The sequence below is a fragment of the Dasypus novemcinctus genome, chromosome 11 (genome assembly GCF_030445035.2).
Source record: "Dasypus novemcinctus isolate mDasNov1 chromosome 11, mDasNov1.1.hap2, whole genome shotgun sequence".
Lineage (NCBI taxonomy): Eukaryota > Metazoa > Chordata > Mammalia > Cingulata > Dasypodidae > Dasypus > Dasypus novemcinctus.
In genome coordinates this window covers 103,411,183-103,430,204 of record NC_080683.1, presented here as the reverse complement: position 1 = coordinate 103,430,204, position 19,022 = coordinate 103,411,183, and the positions used below count along the sequence as shown (strand labels likewise).

General features: G+C 39.4%; 1 long non-coding RNA gene across 1 annotated transcript in view; it reads right to left on the bottom strand.

Moving 5' to 3' along the window:
* Positions 1-362: 362 nt before the first annotated feature.
* The window catches only part of LOC131280445 (uncharacterized), a 22,544-nt gene continuing 3,884 nt past the window's right edge, over positions 363-19,022 (bottom strand). Inside the window, exons 2-3 of the long non-coding RNA XR_011650131.1 lie at positions 6,082-6,180; positions 363-4,122 (exon numbers count right to left, since the gene is read on the bottom strand). This is a non-coding gene — a long non-coding RNA (uncharacterized lncRNA). The remainder of the gene's footprint in view (positions 4,123-6,081; positions 6,181-19,022) is intronic.

Genomic DNA, 19,022 nt, shown 5'->3' with positions numbered 1-19,022 from the left:
TATCAGATCTCCCAAGGCCCCAATTTTCAGATTTAAATCCAGCCTCTAATGACAGAGAGAAGGAAACTGATGATTATGAAGCAGGTAGGACAAAAAGATCATGAAACAAACAAAATAAATGAGTTGTTTTCTCTTCTAATAGCTTTCTCCTAACCCAGATTCCTGGTTCCATTTAAGAAGCCCACTGCCTTTGAAAATACACAGGGTCTTTTCAATAGCAAAAGATCAAATGATGTTAATCAGGCAGTGGGGCCTAATCCTTTAATGCAGCTGTCTCTTTATATTATAAACATTCCAGCTTTATAAGCTGGAATGATTTTTATCTTAGCTTGTCTTTTCTTCTGTCTCTCTCTCTCTTTAAATCTTAAGTTTTGACAATCAGTACAGAATTTGCTTTCTTCCACCTCCTTTCTAAGTGGCATCAAAGAACAATCTATTGTTGTGCCTTTGAAGAAAGGAAGACAAGAAGACGGAACAATATGGCCATCTCTTCCTTCTCTTCTCCACATTCCTCATACTTTTGGTTGACCATCTTAGACTATGTTCCATTGGGAAAACTTCATCCAGGGGTCACGAGCTGTAGCTCTGGTTTCTCCCTGCTCGCCATCTCTGCTCTTCCTCAGCTGTTGGTTCTACCAGGTGGATTAAGTTCCACTTAACACAGAGGTAAAAGCATTTGCAGCTGTCACCAACAGTTTCTGTGGAACCAATCTTTTCTTCAAGCACACAATACTTGTAGTTTGAATTTGTTGGCATTTTGAACCTGAATATGCCAACCTGAAGAAGAGACTGAGGTGACAGAGTCAGCTATAGGACAGTTGTCTTCAGATATTTGATCTGTCATCCTATGAGGTGGAATTGGACTTCTGCGGGTACATAGGGCCATGGAAGAAGTGATTCTTAAATGGTGGTATCATGGTTATTGGAGTCCATCGGGACTTTCTTCAGTTTACAATCCTTTTCTGTTATTGATGTGTGTGTGATCTATTTCTTAGTAGCAGTAGGACAGGAAAAAGTTGAGAAAGATCTATTGAATTGGGCTATAAATTCTCCATGATCACTTAAACTGAATATAATTTCTTCATTCTTTTATTCCTAATGCCTAACAGAAGCCAGCAAGTGGCAGAAGCTCAAAATGCTTTTTGAACAATGGTTTTTGTTGATGTTTAATTTAAAAAAACAAAACAAAACTTCAGGGAAGCAAATTTCATTTTGATATAAAGTAGAATGATCTAATAGGAAATACTGTCCAAGGTGGCTGCCATGACAGACAATGAGCTCCCCATCTTTGCAGCAGTTCAAGAATAAGCTGGGGATACTAGTACATAAGTTGGAGCATTGACCAAACCTGTAAGACTGACAGAGTAGCTGTCAATATGGCCTCAGGCCAAGAGAAAATTCCATCTCTTTCTATTTCATGACCATGAAGAGATTAGTTACTAGACGTGTATGAAAAGTACATACTGTTATCAGTTTAAATCAAGGGAAATACTTTTGCTTTTCTTTTCGGCTTTTCTGTGTTAAATTTGAAGCACAGTTTATTACATCCTCAGTTTTAAATTTCTTTTTATAAAACTTTGGATTTTGTTCCCAAGAACAATACTTGTACCTTTGAAAGATTCCAAGGACAAGATCTTTTTCTCTAGAGCACTGTATGAATGCTGAAACATCCTAGCACAGAGCTATGTCTCACAGGTCCGAAAACCTGATTCCTTCTCACTACAGAGACATCAAAGGTCCCTAATCTTACCTCTTTGTCACCATAATTTAGAAGTCAAATTTTCAAATAACCTTAAGAGTGGCCCACAAGAGAATTCCAACATTTCTCGATGTATTGGAAGTCTTTAAAGGCTTATTTTTCTCTTCCTCCTTCCCCTTAATTCTGAGTAAAGTTTTTCATCCAAGGGAATGTGGTACTTTGATAATCCCTTTTTAAATATCCATGCATGTCCAATTCATTTATGCTGAATGTCTGTGGCCCCTTAAAAGGCAGGAATAAAGTGCCAAGTCTCAGTGCCCACCAGGTCTGGCTGGCAGTTTTGCTGTGATGATCCTTTGGTCAAGAGCGCCACCTCTCATCAGCAAACCAAGGTGGCATCTCTGTGGACCAAGTCAGTGGAACCATTTGCCTATGGGTTGTTTCCAACATGCCTGACTTCAATGAAGACTTTTGAAGCTGTTCACTCCGAGTGCCAATGGAGGAAATTTTATCTCTGATAACATTATTTTCTGTCAAGGATGGTTCTGTGCAAGAGAAAGATAATGGACTAAAGGTGAGAACATTTGGCTTCAGATCCACTGTCTGCTACTTACAATTCTGTGACTTAATGCAAGCCACCTTAACTTTTCTTGGTGGAGGTCTAGGGGAAGGAGGGGCAGTGATAAGAACATCTAAATTGCCTTTCTCATTCAGCTGTTGTGAGGATTAAATCCAATAATGTACTAGAAACTTCTTTGAAAATTATAAATCAAATTCAACTTTATGCTAGTATTACAATGGCTCTGGCCATTGTAGGGGCAGGGTGTTCAAAGGCTGAGGTGGCCTCTTTAATCTACCAATTTGGATGGGATCCCAGCATCACCACTTACTAGCTGTGTGGTCTCTGGTGGGTCATAACCAGCCTAACCTTGTTATCTTGAAGGAATACTAATATAGCTCATATCTTTTGGGGTTGTGTTAAGACTAAATACGATGATGCATGCAAAGCATCAATGAATGTCCAGCCCATAGCAAATAAATGTTAGTTTATCTCAGTATTATGAAATTCTCAGCTCTTGTTTTCCATATGGAGCTCTGGGGTAAATAATCTGGGAGAGTTCAGCCTCTTAGCCCTCAAAATATTTTACTTATATAGAGCTCTGATAGAGACAGTACCTCAAAGAATATAGAATAAATTAATGGTCCATGAAATAAAATAATCAGCAATAAGGGTTAATAAGTTTGGGTGCTAAACCCAAGAATATCTGCTTTTAATTCTGCCACTCTTGTCTAGAAGTCCAGAAAAATTTTGCTCCAAGATAAGAGACTACATCAGGTGTCTTCTTTACCCTGAACCTAGCAAGTGTCCCTAATAATCTCAGGTCCTTTATCAACTTTATGACTTATTCATAAAATCATTATCTATTTTTTCATTTGTATTACACATAATTTGGTTCGTTTACTCTATTTCTCATTCCAGTTGTGAACTTCACAAGGGTTAGTCTCTTTCTATATTTCCCCACAATACTCAATATCTAAGGTACGAGTAAACCAAACATCACCAGTGCTTTGTGTTAGATAAACTTGGATTCATAATTTCCCTCTATTTATTTGTTGGATATTCTTGGGAAAGTTGATTCAATTCTCTGAAGTTCCATTGCTTTGCCTGTAAAATCCAAGCAACCTTGCAGGCTTCCTGTAAGGCTTGGAAGTGATACCTGGAAAGCTATTAACTCAACACGAGCGCTCAAAACAAGCTCACTATGATGATTTCTCTCTTTAAAGTTTTCAGTTCTATCATGACCATCACAGCCAGCTTTTCTCTGTCCACCCATAGACATTGGCCCAGATTCCCAAGAATGAAAGGAAAATGCAGGAAAAAGAAAAGATAGAGAAAGCCAGGGAAGTGAGGTGGGGGCAGAAGCCTCTACGCCATAGTCAGCAAACACGGCACAGTTAACTGTATTAGATGGTCCAGAAGGGCAGGGCAAGCAGGTTGCCGCGCACGGAAAGACAACACTAATGAGAGGGTGCCACTTAGTGGCCCTCTCCTAATACTACAGGTGGCTGCCGGAGAAGAAATGGGTATCATGGCCCAGGGAGCCTCAAATTCAGTCACTTCTTATCTTCATTGAATAGATGGAAGGACAAAAGCCACATTTTTAGGTGCACTGCTTGTTACACAGCCTTTGCTCTCACCCATCCCACAGGCTGTGCACAGCATAGGCTGTTCAGCAGTACTTCACTGCTTTGCTTGTAGCTCCTACGTTAATAATTAGATTCCTTCTGTCCATACAAACCAGCTTCTAGGCCATAACTAGCTAACATTTTAATGACAAAGTAACAAAGGATTACGAGATCCTTCTTGACATTTGCAAGTTAAACTGTGGTCTTGGTCTTCATTCACAATTCTTTTTCCCCATCTGAAAAGAGGAAAGAAAATACTCATCATTAATAATAAAAGATTAAGGAAGAATATTTTATCCGACAGTACATTCTTCCCATTGTTAGTAACAGTGATTATCTTTTAAACACAGGGAGGGGTCCCAATGTGCTCTGCAGACATTATCTCTGGGAAAGAATAAATGAGGAGATTCAGTTATCCTTATATTATTCAATCACTTGTTTATATTTGGATCTGAATCAAATTGCCAAGTAGAAAATATATCTTTCAATGATGAGGCAGTCCTGTTTTGAAGCTTTAAAATCAGAAGACACTTTAAAGATTAGATGATCCAGACCCTTCTTTTATAGATGACAGAGAGTTCTATGTTTAACTTGCTTATGTTTGTGCAGTTTTGCGCTTTAACCTGAATCGCCATGTTTGGTTTCACTGCAGAACCATCTGACTCTATTAACAAGCCAGTCTGTCAAACACCTTCTACAATGTGTCATTTATTGGGAGACAGTGGGCCAGGGAGAGAATTAGAAACAGCTGAACATGCACACAAGCCCATGGCTGCTTGTATTTTAAACGCAGGTTTAAAACTCAAATGAAGAGAGAATGGGAAGAAGCAGAAAACTAAAAGCAGAAGAGACATTGCTGCCGCTCCAGCTCTGGCAATCAAAAGCTTTTGGCCTTGGAGAGGTGGAAAGGCGACCCCTGGTTTTCAAAGAGCTTCCTCCGCAATGCCCTGCCAGCCCAGCCTCTTCCAGGAACAGCGAAGAGAAGAACAGGTGTATCCCGATCCTGAATGCCCTTGCTTTAGCGCAATGCCGTGGCCCTTGGACCAACAGCAGCTGTCCTGGTAGAAGCTGGGAAACATCTCCCAAGTAGACAGGTTTTTGTCCATTTAATTAGCCTTTTTGAGCTCCTGGTTCATGCCACTCTGCAAACATCCTGATCATTCACCCTCCTTGCTTTGGGGCAAAGTGATTCTGGCCCTTTCTATATTTCACAGTCCCCACCCCCCAACATCACTCCCACCCCCACCACCATTTTGGTGTTACCATATCTAGGGGATACCATGCCAGGTTCTTGCTTTGGGAGATAAAAGATGGATCAGACACAATGTTTACCCCGAAGAATCTTTCTGAAAAACATTCTAGGAACTTAGAAATGCAATTCCAAAAAGTTAGAGAATTCTGTCACTTCCTGGTTTGCTATTTGGTTTAAACACCTTCTAAGGTCAGGTCCCACATTGATATGAACAGGGCAGCCATCAGAATGGAAAATTGACCAAACTTACAAGCTAAAACACTTGCCTTTCCTGTTAGGGTTCAGATGAACCAGAAAAACCGAATGTATCCATAGAGAAAGCTTGAAATGCACTTTATATAGAAGGTTTTTACCCTACATTCCCTTCTGCACTCTAAAATATGATTCCCTGGCAATGCTGCCACCTTGGGTTTACTCAGTATTTACTTGGTAGAACCATATTTGACATAGCCTCTCACCACCTGAGGTGGTCTCCCCATCCAGAAGACCGGGGTGGTTGCCAGGCTTCCCACATTGCAATTCTGGAAAGTCCTCAGGGATAGTGTGGGTACTAGAAAATGCAAAAGCCCTGGCACTGCCAGTTTGAATCTTGACACAGCAATTTATTAGGCATCCTGCCGGGGCAAAGTATTTGACCTTTCTGAGCCTGTTCCCTCACCTGCAGAAAGGAGGCAATCATATTCTGAAGGTTTGCATGAATTTGGATAATATGGTAGAGTTCCAAAAAAGATGCCTGGCACTAATTAGATATTCTTTAAAGAAAGATGTTATCATTGCCATCTAAATACTCCTTGTACTCTCTCCCTGATGCCCTCTTTCCCTCTTTCCCCACCACCTGCCTCCCACCTGTCCTGTGAGGCAAAGCACTGGAGCTTTGGTATCTGCACTTTTATCAAATGCTCCCCCGGTGTCAATGTCTGCGGCCACCACTTGTGATACTCACCACTTGCTGCCTTTGGTATTTGTCACTTCCCTCTCTTGAAGTGTTTCTTGTTTTCTTCTCCCTTCCATCTTGTTTCCTCTTACGGGTTGACTTGTGTCCCTTAAAAAGACATGTTCAAGTTCTAACTCGCATCCCGTTCATGTGACCTTATTTGGAAATAGAGTCATTCAGATGGATTAAAGGAAGGTCAGACTAGAGTAGGGTGGGCCCTGGTTCAATATAACTAGTGGCCTTATAAGAAGCAGAGAATTGGACACAGTCAGAGAGGAGAAGGCCAAGTGATGACTGAGGCAGAGATGGAAGCTCAAGGAAGGCCAGCAACCCCCCAGTAGACAGGAGAGAGGCCCAGGACTGATTCTTCCTAGGGACCTTGAGGGAGCATAGCCTGCCAACACCTTGATTTTGGACTTCTGGTGTCCAGAACTGTGAGACAATAATGGTTTTAAGCCATGCAGTTTCTGGTACTCTGTTTTGGCAGCTCTCAGAAATGGGGATACTTCCTGTACACTTCTTGGCTTGCATGCTAAAGTTGTTTGCCTTTTATGACTATTTATAAGACAGTTCCATGGCACTGTTCCTTCTGGACATCAATCCAAGAGACCACTAAGTGCAAAGAGTCATCTTGGGCCAGATCCATATTAGTATTTTGGTTTCATGGCTTTCAGGCTGGATGCTTTAGATCTGCTTCTTCTCTGTTAGGTACACTTACAAGTTTTTTTCCCCTTTTAAGCTTCTGGGTTCTATGCCATTCCAGATGCATTAGGTTACTGGAATTTTGGCCTTTGGAGTAACAGAAGTATTGCTGCAAAACTTAAAGATCTGCTCTTTAGCAGGAAGAAATGCACTGGAACAACAATAGAATTTCCTTTACTTATAAATAAAGAAAAATATTCCAAATGATTGGAAACAATATTATCAAAAATTTTTTAACTTTCTTTTAATGTAACTTATTCTACATGTAACTTAATTTGCCACTGTTTTATATGAGTAACTGTATTTCTTTATTTAAAAAGAAAAACACCACTGGTCAGCAATATGCCATAGTTTTATCTCTTTCCCCTCTCTGGAGGACTGTGCTGCCAAGTATAAATTACCTGATAGCAGCTCCCAAAGGCACTGGCTGCAGCCAAGATCCTCTGGGAAATTCACCCAGAACCCTTGCTGTGTATCTGCTAATGATCAGAGTCCAGTCATAACTTTGGTCATGCTTAAGAGATAAAAAGGGCAAGTCTATCCCATATGAGAAGGATGGGGGCTATTGGACAGACAACTATTCTTGTACAGTTTTGAAAATCTTCAGTCACTGAAGAGAGTCATCTATGGGGTAGGTTTGAGGGTTTACCAGACGACTGGTATAAGGGATTATTTACTTCTCATAATTTAATTATTATTTAAAAAGTAAAACAATGATCAGGTCTTCATACACACAAACCCTCTCTACTCTGTAACCCAGATTGTCCAGAGTTGACTCTAAGACATATATTAATGGCAACTGGCTTGGGGACTAGAGACCAGACTAAATTTGTTTTGCTTATGGTTACCTGGAAAAGATGCACTTTTTCTCTGGCAATGTCTTCACAGTCCTTCCCAGCACCATAGGCTTAATTTGCTCGGCCACTGCTCATGGAGCAGAGAGCTGTCCCTTAGCTCTCCAGTTCATGGCTGGTTGGATGGGGGAAATGGTGGGCACCCACTGACTCTTTTTTTGTATGGCACTGCAATACCATGCCATGGGCAAGACAGTGGCAAAAAGCAACAAAGCCCAATTCCTTTACCTTGAATGAACATTCCTTTTTTTATTTAATTGTTTCTTTGCTCTCAGACTTAACATTCTCACATTTATCTTCTTTGAGCTGAGTTGCTGTACTTTAACCCAGTTACATAAATGATCAAAGCCATTCTCTAAGCTCCCTCATCTTATCATTGTCTCTGCCAAGGGCAAGCTTAGGAGCCTTGCTCTGCTAATTTAAAAAGAGACAGAATAATGTAAAATGTGTTTATTTTCTTTCCCTCACTCATTTTAGCCAATGCCTTGGCTTATACTTTTGGCCTCCAAAAGTAATAAATTTGTGTTGTTTAAGCCAGCCCATTGTGTGATAATTTGTCATAGCCTGGAAAATGAAAACATAGCCCAAATGAAGAATTTCTCTAATTAGAGCCATCTAATTTCAAACATCTTTTCTTCCAACTGACTTAATCGAATTGGTGCCAAATTGCTCCTTGCCTCTTGCTTTAAATCAGCATTCTCTTTTGTGGAAATAAATTAACTCCTGTTTCCTTTGATGCTTGGGGGGAGATGGTTGGCAAACATGTCCTTTAAATAAGTGATTGGTTTGATGGAATGGAAATACACTTGTCAATTTCCCTTCTTCAGGAAAAAGGTAAAGAAGGGTCACTGGTGAAAAGGAATGAAGGTCACCTAGTATGACTAGTATTGTATTAATTTCTTGTTACTGCTGTGACAAATTACCACAAACGTAGTGACTTAGAATGACACAAACTTATTATCTTACAGTTCTGAAGATCAGACGCCCAAAATGGGTCCAACTGGACTAAAACCAAGTTGTTGTCAGGGTTGCCTTCTATTCTGGAGGCTTTAAGAAATAATACATTTTCTTGCTTTTCCCAGCCTCTAGAAGCTGCCCACATTTTTTTTTTTTTTTTTGGTTCATGGCACCTTCCATCTTCAATGCCAGCAATAGCTAGCCAAGTCTTTTATATCACTCTGACACTCACTCTTCTGCCTCCTTCTTCCACCTTTAAGGATCATTATGTTTACAATGGATAATACACAATATTCTATGTTAAGGTCAGCTGATTTGCAACCTTAATTCCTTAATTCCATATGCTATCATTCCCCTTTGCCATGTAACTTAACATTAGCACATGGACATCTTTGGGAAGTAATTATTCATCCTACTACAGTCACTTTCTTCTTGGTATTTTTGATGACAAGGTAAGAATAAACACTGTTACAAGTTCTGGTGAACATATGCAGTTTAGAAAAGCAAGAAGTTGACAGTATGTTTTGAATTTTTACAATAACAATTGGTTGTGGGACAATAACATTCCCTTAAAAGATCCATATCATCTTTAAAATATGGCCCCTCAAAAGCTACATATACCCAATTCATAGTTTTAAGTTTCTCAGCAACTTAATGTCTTCTAATTCCTGGATGACTTGGACAACTGGAGAAATTTCTTACAACTCACTACAGAAAGTTAAAAGAAGCATGTATTCTGTTAAGAAAGTTTGCAATACTGATGTGGGCTATGGGTGGAAGGCTCTGTGTCTCTTCAGAGATAACTAAGTTGTTTGACTTGTGGGTGTGGAACGGTAAGAGGCTGCAGTCCTGCCCTTAGGGACAGTGACAGCGGCTCCAGTCCCAGGAAATGTTTAACAATGCAAGGGCTATAAACTTTAAGTATTTAGGGGAAATGCAAAAACCAAGGCTTATCTAGAATGTCTGGAGTCCATGCTAAAAGCTTACCTAAGATGTGGAAGAGATATATGCTAATTGAAGCCTATTGAGAACTGAAACAAAGGGACCATTTGGCCTTTCCTCTCTGTATAAAAGACGTTTGAAAATCTTGTTCGGGGCTCGGGATTCAAACTGAAAGCTCCCGAGTCCGGCCAGCCGTCAATAAACCATTTTTCCTTCTCAAAATCATTCCTGAGTCCTGGCCTCTCTATACTCAAATAATTGAACTTCTCTTAAATTCCACAACATTTTTGGCGACCCAGATGGGACAATAAATGAAGGCCAGAGACGGTAGCATTTTGCTGCCCCTTCCAAATCCCCGAGGAAGCCGGGAGGACTCGGGTGAACCCCAAATCTGGGCGCCCCTGGATTAAAATTTAATCCAGAAAAGATGTGGGCTCCACCAGAATCTTCCCGACAAAATCGAGGGCAATGGAAGGTCTGAAGAGAAAGATTCTGGGAACGAAAAAGAACTCCGAACATGGAAGAAGGTAAGACTCCCCAGGTGAGCACAGTCTGGAAGGCCCTAGCTTTAATTGCTAGGAAGGGGAGGCTGATCACCTCCCGAGAGAACCCTAGTAGCCCCAGAAGGCTGGGGGGAAGCCGTTCTCTCTAGGCTTGGGAAAAGGAGGAAAACCGGGGAAAAGCCCTGGTGTTTTGGGTTTGTCTAACTGCATGTTAGAATCTGGTACTGGTCTTATATCCACTAAAGGAGTGGAGTCTCGATTTTAATAGGAAGGGCTATTTATAGGTTCAAGTCCTAATGTCCTGGAAATTGGTCTAGATTAAGGGAAACAAAACTTGGTTACAGGAAAATGGATCGGCTTTTCTGGTGGAGCTTGGTCTAGGTGTAAAGTTTAAACAGTGGAAAAGTCTAGCTGAAATCTTTTGTTATGGTGCTAATTTGTGAATGAATTCGCTTTATACCAAATGTTAAGTGTTCTGAGGTTTGTGATGGCTGTGGGGGCAGCCATGGTGAAAATAAATATATAACTTGTGGGTCAGATTAGTGACCTTTGTGCTTCTGTCTGTGTCAGCTCAATGCTAGTGTTGGAGTTGTGTCCTTATGTAAAGTGGAATTACAGCTGAGCTGGAGCCCTCCCTTGCCATTGGCAAGGGAGTGAGATGATTCTGGGGCAAAAGCTGAGGAGTCTGGATGTTTGCGGAGTCTAGATGTTTGTGCATGCTCTGCTGTCTTGTCTCTGGTCTGGCCCTTTGCCGGGGCTTGGAGGCCATCTGTGTCCGCGCCACGCACCCAAGTTTGTTGGGGATGTCCCAGTCAGGGTGGCTGGGTCCCTGGGAGAGTTGCCAAATTTGAGTAGGTTCTGTCTGCCCATTTTGGCTGAAAGCTGGAAAGGGGGGAGAGGCTTGCCCCTTTCCAGTGAGTCCACCCTTCTATTCATAAGCCGCATTCCTGTTTGTTGTGCACCCGACTGCCTGGAAGGGGGGGAAGTGAAGGGGGTGAAAAGCAGAATCAGAATAAATGCAGTAAAGTTCCCCCCTTAGGGTGTCAAAGCCAAAATACCTTTGCATTCTGCCCAGGTTCTTAGAAGGTATTGTAGTAACTTTAAGTAAGAGAATGTGTTCTGTGAAGGTAAAATTTGCCTTAAGGGTATAAATAATTATAAAAGTTTTACAAAGCATTGTTTAAATTAAGGTATTTAAATGGCTAATTGCAGAAGGTCATTATTTTTAAAAAAAACTGTTTCTGGTATTACATGCTACTAAGTATTTAAAGTGAAGAAAAGTTCATTATTTTAACAAGCTTGTTTAGTATTAATGGCAATTATATGTTGTAAGAAGTTTGCCTGGTAACTTAGTATGTGGGATATATGGAGTGTGTTTTTATTGTTAAGGAAACAGAAGATGATTTTGTCCTAAGATAAAATGATTGATTATTGGAAAGAGTAGAGTGTGGGACAGAACCTGAATGAATACTGAAAGTGTAGAAGGTTTGTGGAAGGAAAATTTTTATGATTAAAATTGAATAAGATCAATATACAAAGAAAATCTTTTATCAATAGCTTCTTGTGCTTTAACCTCATCATTTCCTCAGTGTTTAAAGAAGAGTCTTACCTCTTTTAAAAGAACATTTATGTTCTAGAAATCAAATCCTGAAAAGTAGTTTTTTATTTCAAACTAACTGCAAGAGATTCATTCTTTTACTTTAAAGGAAAAATTAAGGTAATAAGTTCATTTAATATGTTATAAGTCGAATGAAAGGTATTTAAAGGTGTTATAAAATTAATAGGTTTTCAAAAAAATTAATAAAACTGTAACTAAGAGTTAAAATCATTTATAAATGCATTTATGTTATAAAATAGTGGAAAGGTAATAACTGAAATTATAGCTGGGTGAATTTAGCCTGAAATTATTAAGTGTAAACTCTAAACTAACCTTTCCTTTGTTTATGGTTACTTCAAGGCTAACCTCACCCTTTGCCTTTGCCTATGGTTATTTCATAACTGAGAAGAGCTGGGACATCACTGTCTCCTCTCCTGGTATTAGTAACCCTTTCTCTCATAAACTCAAGTGTAACTAAATAAACTGCTGCCTGATAGAATAAGGTTAAATGACCACTGGAGTTTTATTATCTCCAAAATCAAAAAGGGGGGTGGAGGGGGAGAAGTCTCCTGCCTTGACGGTCAGTGTTACTAAGAGTGGCAATTCATGAGAGAAAGCAGTCTGTCTCCCTGAGGCTTCAAATAGCCTCAGTAAATATATATATAAAATTAATCTTGTTGCTTATCCAAAATTCTGCTAATTTCAAAGTAAAATATAAAGTTCTAAAACAAAATGGTGCTAAGGCATTGAGAACATTTTGGTTATTACAATCCATTAAGTAAGAAGAAAAATTCTTGTGGTAAACTGCATGGTCATAGTGCAAATTAAGAAGAGTTTCAAAAGTCTTTGAAATGTTTTGCAGTCACACTTGTTTTGTAAGAATTAGAAGTTTAAAGTAACTAAAGTCATGTTGTTGTGTCAAACTATTCATGTCTGCCTATTTGCTCAAATTGTTGAGGTTAAATATGCAGTTATATAAGTAATATATATTTCGGGACCCCAAATTAAGCTAAACAGTATATAAAATAATGCAAATTATAAATAATATCAATAAGTTTTGTTTCTGTGTCTTAACTCTTTGTGTCTGCCCATTTGCTCAGTGTATGTCTTCATACATCAGGATAATAATATCAAATTAACAAATGAAAATTCTTAAAAGAGCTCTATTCAAATTGTTAATTGAATATGCAGTTATATATGTAAATAAATATTCTTAAAGCCCAAATTAAACTAAGCAGGATGAAAAAGTCATAGAAATCTGATTACAGAAACAATTGGGAAAGGGCCTCCTCTTTGCAAGAGCTTTAAAGGCAACACTAGGTGTAGCAGATCAAATCTATCTACTAGGCTAGGGAATTAAGAATCAGTTTGCCTAGTAATTTCCCAGTTTAAACCTTTTGTCAGCCATAAAATGCAAAAAAACAAAGATTAGGTTAATTTTCACATAAGAAAATGTTGATGTAACCTGGCGGCCTGCTGCCTCAGTCTCCCACTCCCGGGTTGGACAGCAGTGGAGGAGACCAGTTTAGGCCAGTCCTATGGGCAGTGGAAGGATGCCCAAGAAGGAGCTAACTAAGTCGGTGCCATTTCAGCACTAAATTCTATTCCTTATTTGACAAAGAGGGGAGCAGGTAAAAACTAAAATGGTTGAAATGTGATAGAGGAAGCAGTTAAATCAAACTTTTGCGTGGGAAAGTTAAATCTCAGATAAGCTGTAACTTCTGAAGTATCCAATCTATGGAAAAACAGAGAAAGAGCTTGCATGCTAGGCTTAGAGGTATAAATTGTGTCATTTTCCTTTGTTTGTGGCACCAGCCATATCTGGCTCTGTACCCCTTCTTGCAAGGTTGAGAATAAATTATTTTCTTCTCCACAATCTGGTGAGCCTTATTTTCTTCCAGAAGATTTCTTTCCAACAAAATAAAGGTAATTAGTGGCTCTATTAACAAATTTCAGTAAGTAAAGTCCATAAAAACCATGGAGAAATCTTTCCTGGGTTATGATTTTAAAAAATTAAGTAATTGTGTAATGTGTTTTAAAACCTGGTAGTCAGTATGCATGTATTTTAAAACCTGGTAGTCAGTTATGCTTTTAAATTAATAATTTTCATAACTTAAAGAAAAGAAGTTTTTAGCTTCCTGTAAGGGATAAAGAGAACATTCCTTGCATAAACTATTATGGTTTCAATTTTATTTAACTTAAGTGTAATCTCCAATAGTTAATTTATAAACTAAATTAACATTATGTATGAAATCTTTAATGAGTGAAATTAGGCTAAAGGAAAAAGATTGTAGATATGCTCTCAAATAAATAGTAAATTTCTTTGGTAATTGTAATTTAATAAGTTTATTTAAACATGAGGTGTCTAGTCAATGCGGTTATAGTCAATTATAAAGAGTTTGTAAAACATCCTCCAACTGAAAATGTTTAAATAGTTCTAGTTCTAGAAAAGTCATTGTTAACTAAAACTTAGATTGGTTACTGGTAGCAGAAATAACTTCATGATAATAAACCTGTCTGAAGGCCACTGCAAAGTACACATTTAAGTAAATGGTAATAAAAGGTTATCTTGATTATATTGGAAGTCTTCTGTTTTCATTTTAACAAGGAAAAATAATATTTTTCTTCTTACTAAAGTAAAGTACCTACTGTTATCTCCATAATAAAATTGTGTAAGTAGACAGTCATTTAATATATGATGTGTTGCATTAAATTGTTTAAAAGATATATATAAACAAGGAATAAACGTTAACATTATCAAACTCTTGTGCATTCGAACCAGGCCTTGTATACATTACAGGTGGCCTCTCCATGTGAGTTATTGGCTAGGCTGGTCACTGACCCCTCAATTAAAAATATGTGCTATATCAGTTTCTGGTTCTGCTCCTGAAGTCGATGGAAACTATATTGCAGTTTCAAGCTCCTGCAGCAGCCAATAATGACTCGGTACAGCCAAGTGTACAATGGATATCGCCTCCAGACTGGCACTGTTTCATGGTGCCAGAGAGCACTATGCACCAGGCTAGTAGAATACTGGAAAATCTCTCTAAGATGAAGGATGCTGCAACTTGCTCACTGCGTTGAAGAACATGCTAAGTGGAGCCATGATACCAGGATACTGTAAGTAAAACTTAAACACAATTGGCATTATGGCCTGCTCTCATGGAGAGATAACATGTAAGGTATTACAAACCTGAAACTCAAAACTAATAATTGCAACTCTGAATCCTTATGCATTAAGTAATACATTAGTTAATATTAAGTGCTGTACTTTTATCCTGTACTAAATATATGCCTAATAATTGTAATGTTATCTTTTCTATTTTGGATCAAGTGCAGAAGTATATTAGACATGTTAAATTCCTGGCAAAATCATTTTCTAAACAGTTAATAACATGTCTATAGAATAAGGTGGCAGTCTCAGCCAGTCTCAGTCAACTTCTATATTCTGCTGTACTCTGCTGTGTAGCAAAAGTGAGGCTTGCTTGCTGATGGTGAGTCACCTATTGAACAAGTCAAAATTGCTAGAAATTGTACAATGAAAACCAAGGTGTAAAAATCTTTATTCTGTAGTTCTGATCACTCCCACAGGTGAAAACTAAGAGTATTTCCAAATTAGTGTTCTAATCCTGAGTGAAGCCAGTTGCCCAAGGAGTGCCAGTTCACCAGGAGCATCTGACAGAGCGAATGAGTGTCAATCATTGAACAGCTTGGAATGTGTCTTCAGACAAAGCTAAGTGTCTGTTGCAATTTCTCTCTAAAGATGGATAACTTAAAAAAGAATATATGCTGTTCCCACCAGCTTTTAAGGAATGCCATCTTTATAGGCACCTAAGCTTGTCTACCTCTGTAATCCAATGTGTCCTCTTTTAAAAACAGGTATTCCAAATTTTTAATTAAGTTTGTTTCTTTCAGAGTGAACATCTTATTAACCATATGAAAACTTCATCCAACTTCGTACAGAATGCCACATCCATCTTCCTCCAGTTAGAATAAATTAAAGAGTTTTATACCTTATTAGGCAATGACTACAGCCCATGGCCAGCAGGAAGCAGTTACAGAAAAGAGATCGTCTCCCTTCAGCACCCCTTTTAAATTAAAGGTGTAAACTCTTTAAGAGTAAAATAAAAGTAATAGATGGATCTGGAACCTGACTGGAAATCCACGTGAGTGCCAGTGGCAGCAGAATAACTGCAGGAGGCCCCTGCCCAAGATTCTGCTGTCCAGAATGAAAAGTTCTAAACTTCTAAAAACAGTCCTGGATGCTGTACTAAAGACTGATAAATAATCAATCAAGACAACAAACAGCCATCCACCTCATAGCTCCAACAATAATTATGCCAAAGCTTAGCAAGTAAACTTTGGCAAAAGGGGGGGAATGATGTGGGCTATGGGTGGAAGGCTGTTTGTCTCTTCAGAGATAACTAAGTTGTTTGACTTGTGGGTGTGGAATGGTAAGAGGCTGCAGTCCTGCCTTTAGGGACAGTGGCAGCGGCTCCAGTCCCAGGAAATGTTTAACAATGCAAGGGCTATAAACTTTAAGTATTTAGGGGAAATGCAAAAACCAAATACGCTAAAGGCTTATCTAGAATGTCTGGAGTCCATGCTAAAAGCTTACCTAAGATGTGGAAGATATATGCTAATTGAAGCCTATTGAGAACTGAAACAAAGGGACTATTTGGCCTTTCCTCTCTGTATAAAAGACGTTTGAAAATCTTATTCAGGGCTCAGGATTCAAACAGAAAGCTCCCGAGTCTGGCCGGCCGTCAATAAACCATTTTTCCTTCTCAAAATCATTCCTGAGTCCTGGCCTCTCTATACTCAAATAATTGAACTTCTCTCTAATTCCACAACATCGGGAGGTGATCAGCCTCCCCTTCCTAGCAATTAAAGCTAGGGCCTTCCAGACTGTGCTCACCCGGGGAGTCTTACCTTCTTCCAAGTTCGGAGTTCTTTTTCGTTCCCAGAATCTTTCTCTTCAGACCTTCCATTGCCCTCGATTTTTGTCGGGAAGATTCTGGTGTAGCCCACATCTTTTCTGGATTAAATTTAATCCAGGGGCGCCCAGATTTGGGGTTCGCCCTAGTCCTCCCGGCTTCCTCGGGGATTTGGAAGGGGCAGCAAAATGCTACCGTCTCTGGCCTTCCTTTGTTGTCCCACCAGAGTCGCCAAAAATGTTGTAGAATTTAAGAGAAGTTCAATTATTTGAGTATAGAGAGGCCAGGACTCAGGAATGATTTTGAGAAGGAAAAATGATTTATTGATGGCCGGCCGGACTTGGGAACTTCTGTTTGAATCCCGAGCCCCGAACAAGATTTTCAAACGTCTTTTATACAGAGAGGAAAGGCCAAATGGTCCCTTTGTTTCAGTTCTCAATAGGCTTCAATTAGCATATATCTCTTCCACATCTTAGGTAAGCTTTTAGCATGGACTCCAGATATTCTAGATAAGCTTTTAGCATATTTACTTTTTGCATTTCCCCTAAATACTTAAAGTTTATAGCCCTTGCATTGTTAAACATTTCCTGGGACTGGAGCCGCTTCCACTGTCCCTAAGCGCAGGACTGCAGCCTCTTACCGTTCCACACCCACAAGTCAAACAACTTAGTTATCTCTGAAGAGACAAAGAGCCTTCCACCCATAGCCCACATCACCAGTACATCACCCAAACCATTTTTAACACAGGTCCCCTGTTCATGACATTCAGTTGGCTCTTAATTATATTTAGTACTAGTTCTGTCTCACTCTCCAGACTGCTATATTATGCCTTTCCTCTCTCTTTAAACTTCCAGTGTCTCCTCTTCCATTCCCAAATATTTTGGTTCTCCTCTTTTTCCAGGAACATGGTAAGACTGCACTTTACAGCGCCCTTTCAAGTTAGGTATGCCCATGTGGCTTACTTTGGCCAATGACATGTGAGCAGAAAGGTCATATATCCCTCAGTGACAAGCTTTAACAGGCAAGTAACACTTTTCCTCTTTCCAGTCTCTGCAGCAGAGAAGTACAGAGATGCTTAGCCGCATGAGTGGGGTTAAAGCAGTGTTTTAATTTGCTAAATTAATATATATATTGTTCTAAATTATATATATATATATTATATATATAATATTCTGATATATAGAAATATATCAGAAATGGATAGGCTTCTATAGTGAGATTTTATTATTATTAGGTTAAAAGTTTACAGTTCTGAGACTGTGAAAATGTCCAAATTAAGGCATCATCGGAGATGCTGTCTCACGAAATCAGCTGTGGATGATCAGGCACATGGCAATTTATCTAAAGATGCTTTCTCTCCTAGCCCAGATATGGGTGATCAGGCATATGGTTTGTCTCTCCCATCTTCTCCAGGTCTCTCTTTCAGACTCTTGGGGTCCTCTTTCTGTGCCTCTGTGCTCCGTTGATCCCAGCCTCCACTCTCTGGGACCTCTATCTAAGCCTTTAGTTTAGAAAGGACCAAGACCCACCCTGGGTCATACCTAACTGAAGTTAGCCCATCAAACTACCCCCCACCACCACCATTGACTCCAATCCAATCAAAAGGTCCCATACCCCCAGGAATGGATTAGTTTGAAGAACATGAGCTTTTCTTGGATCCACAGAAAGCTTCAAACTGTCACAAGCAGTATCTAGCTCACTTGCAATAGGTGGGGGCATGAAAGAGGAAGAATCCTCTGGTGGATCAACTGCTGAGAAACGAGGTTGGTTGTTACTACAATATAATGTGTGACTGAGACCCACCCTCACTCTCAGCTGATGATTTTGCTTTCTGTTTCAATGAGGAAACAGAAGCAAACAGAAAAGAATATCATCAACCTCCCACTACTACATCTACCATTGATTTGCCACCAAATATTTTGTCACCCTTCTGTTATTATGAGTGAATTCTCCATGCTCCTATCTAAGGCCAACCCTTCATTCTGTACACTGGCTCACACCCTCTTTTACCTACTCGAGGCCATTATCCAAGCATTTCTCTATTCTGTCTCTTACATCATCAATATTTCCTTCCCTAACTATATCATGCCCATCAGTAAATAAACACTCTCTCCTCTAGTTACTCTGACCTCCATCTCCATTTTGAGTTAGTTGTAATAACTCACTCCATTCTCTCCAGAATCATACCCAGATATGATTCTGCTCCATGCCATGACACTAAGACTGCCCTTGTCAAGGTCATCAATGACATCAAATTTGCTAAATCTGGAAGTCAAATCTTAGTCCTTATCTGACATCATATTGACTTGGTTGCCTATACTTTCTTCTGAAATATATATTTTTTAATTTGGCTTCCAGGATACAACTGTCTCTTAGCCTCCCATCGCACTCAGAATAAAAGCCAAAGTCCTTATACTGGCCTCCGAGGTTCTCCGTGAACCAGCCACTCGCATTCTTC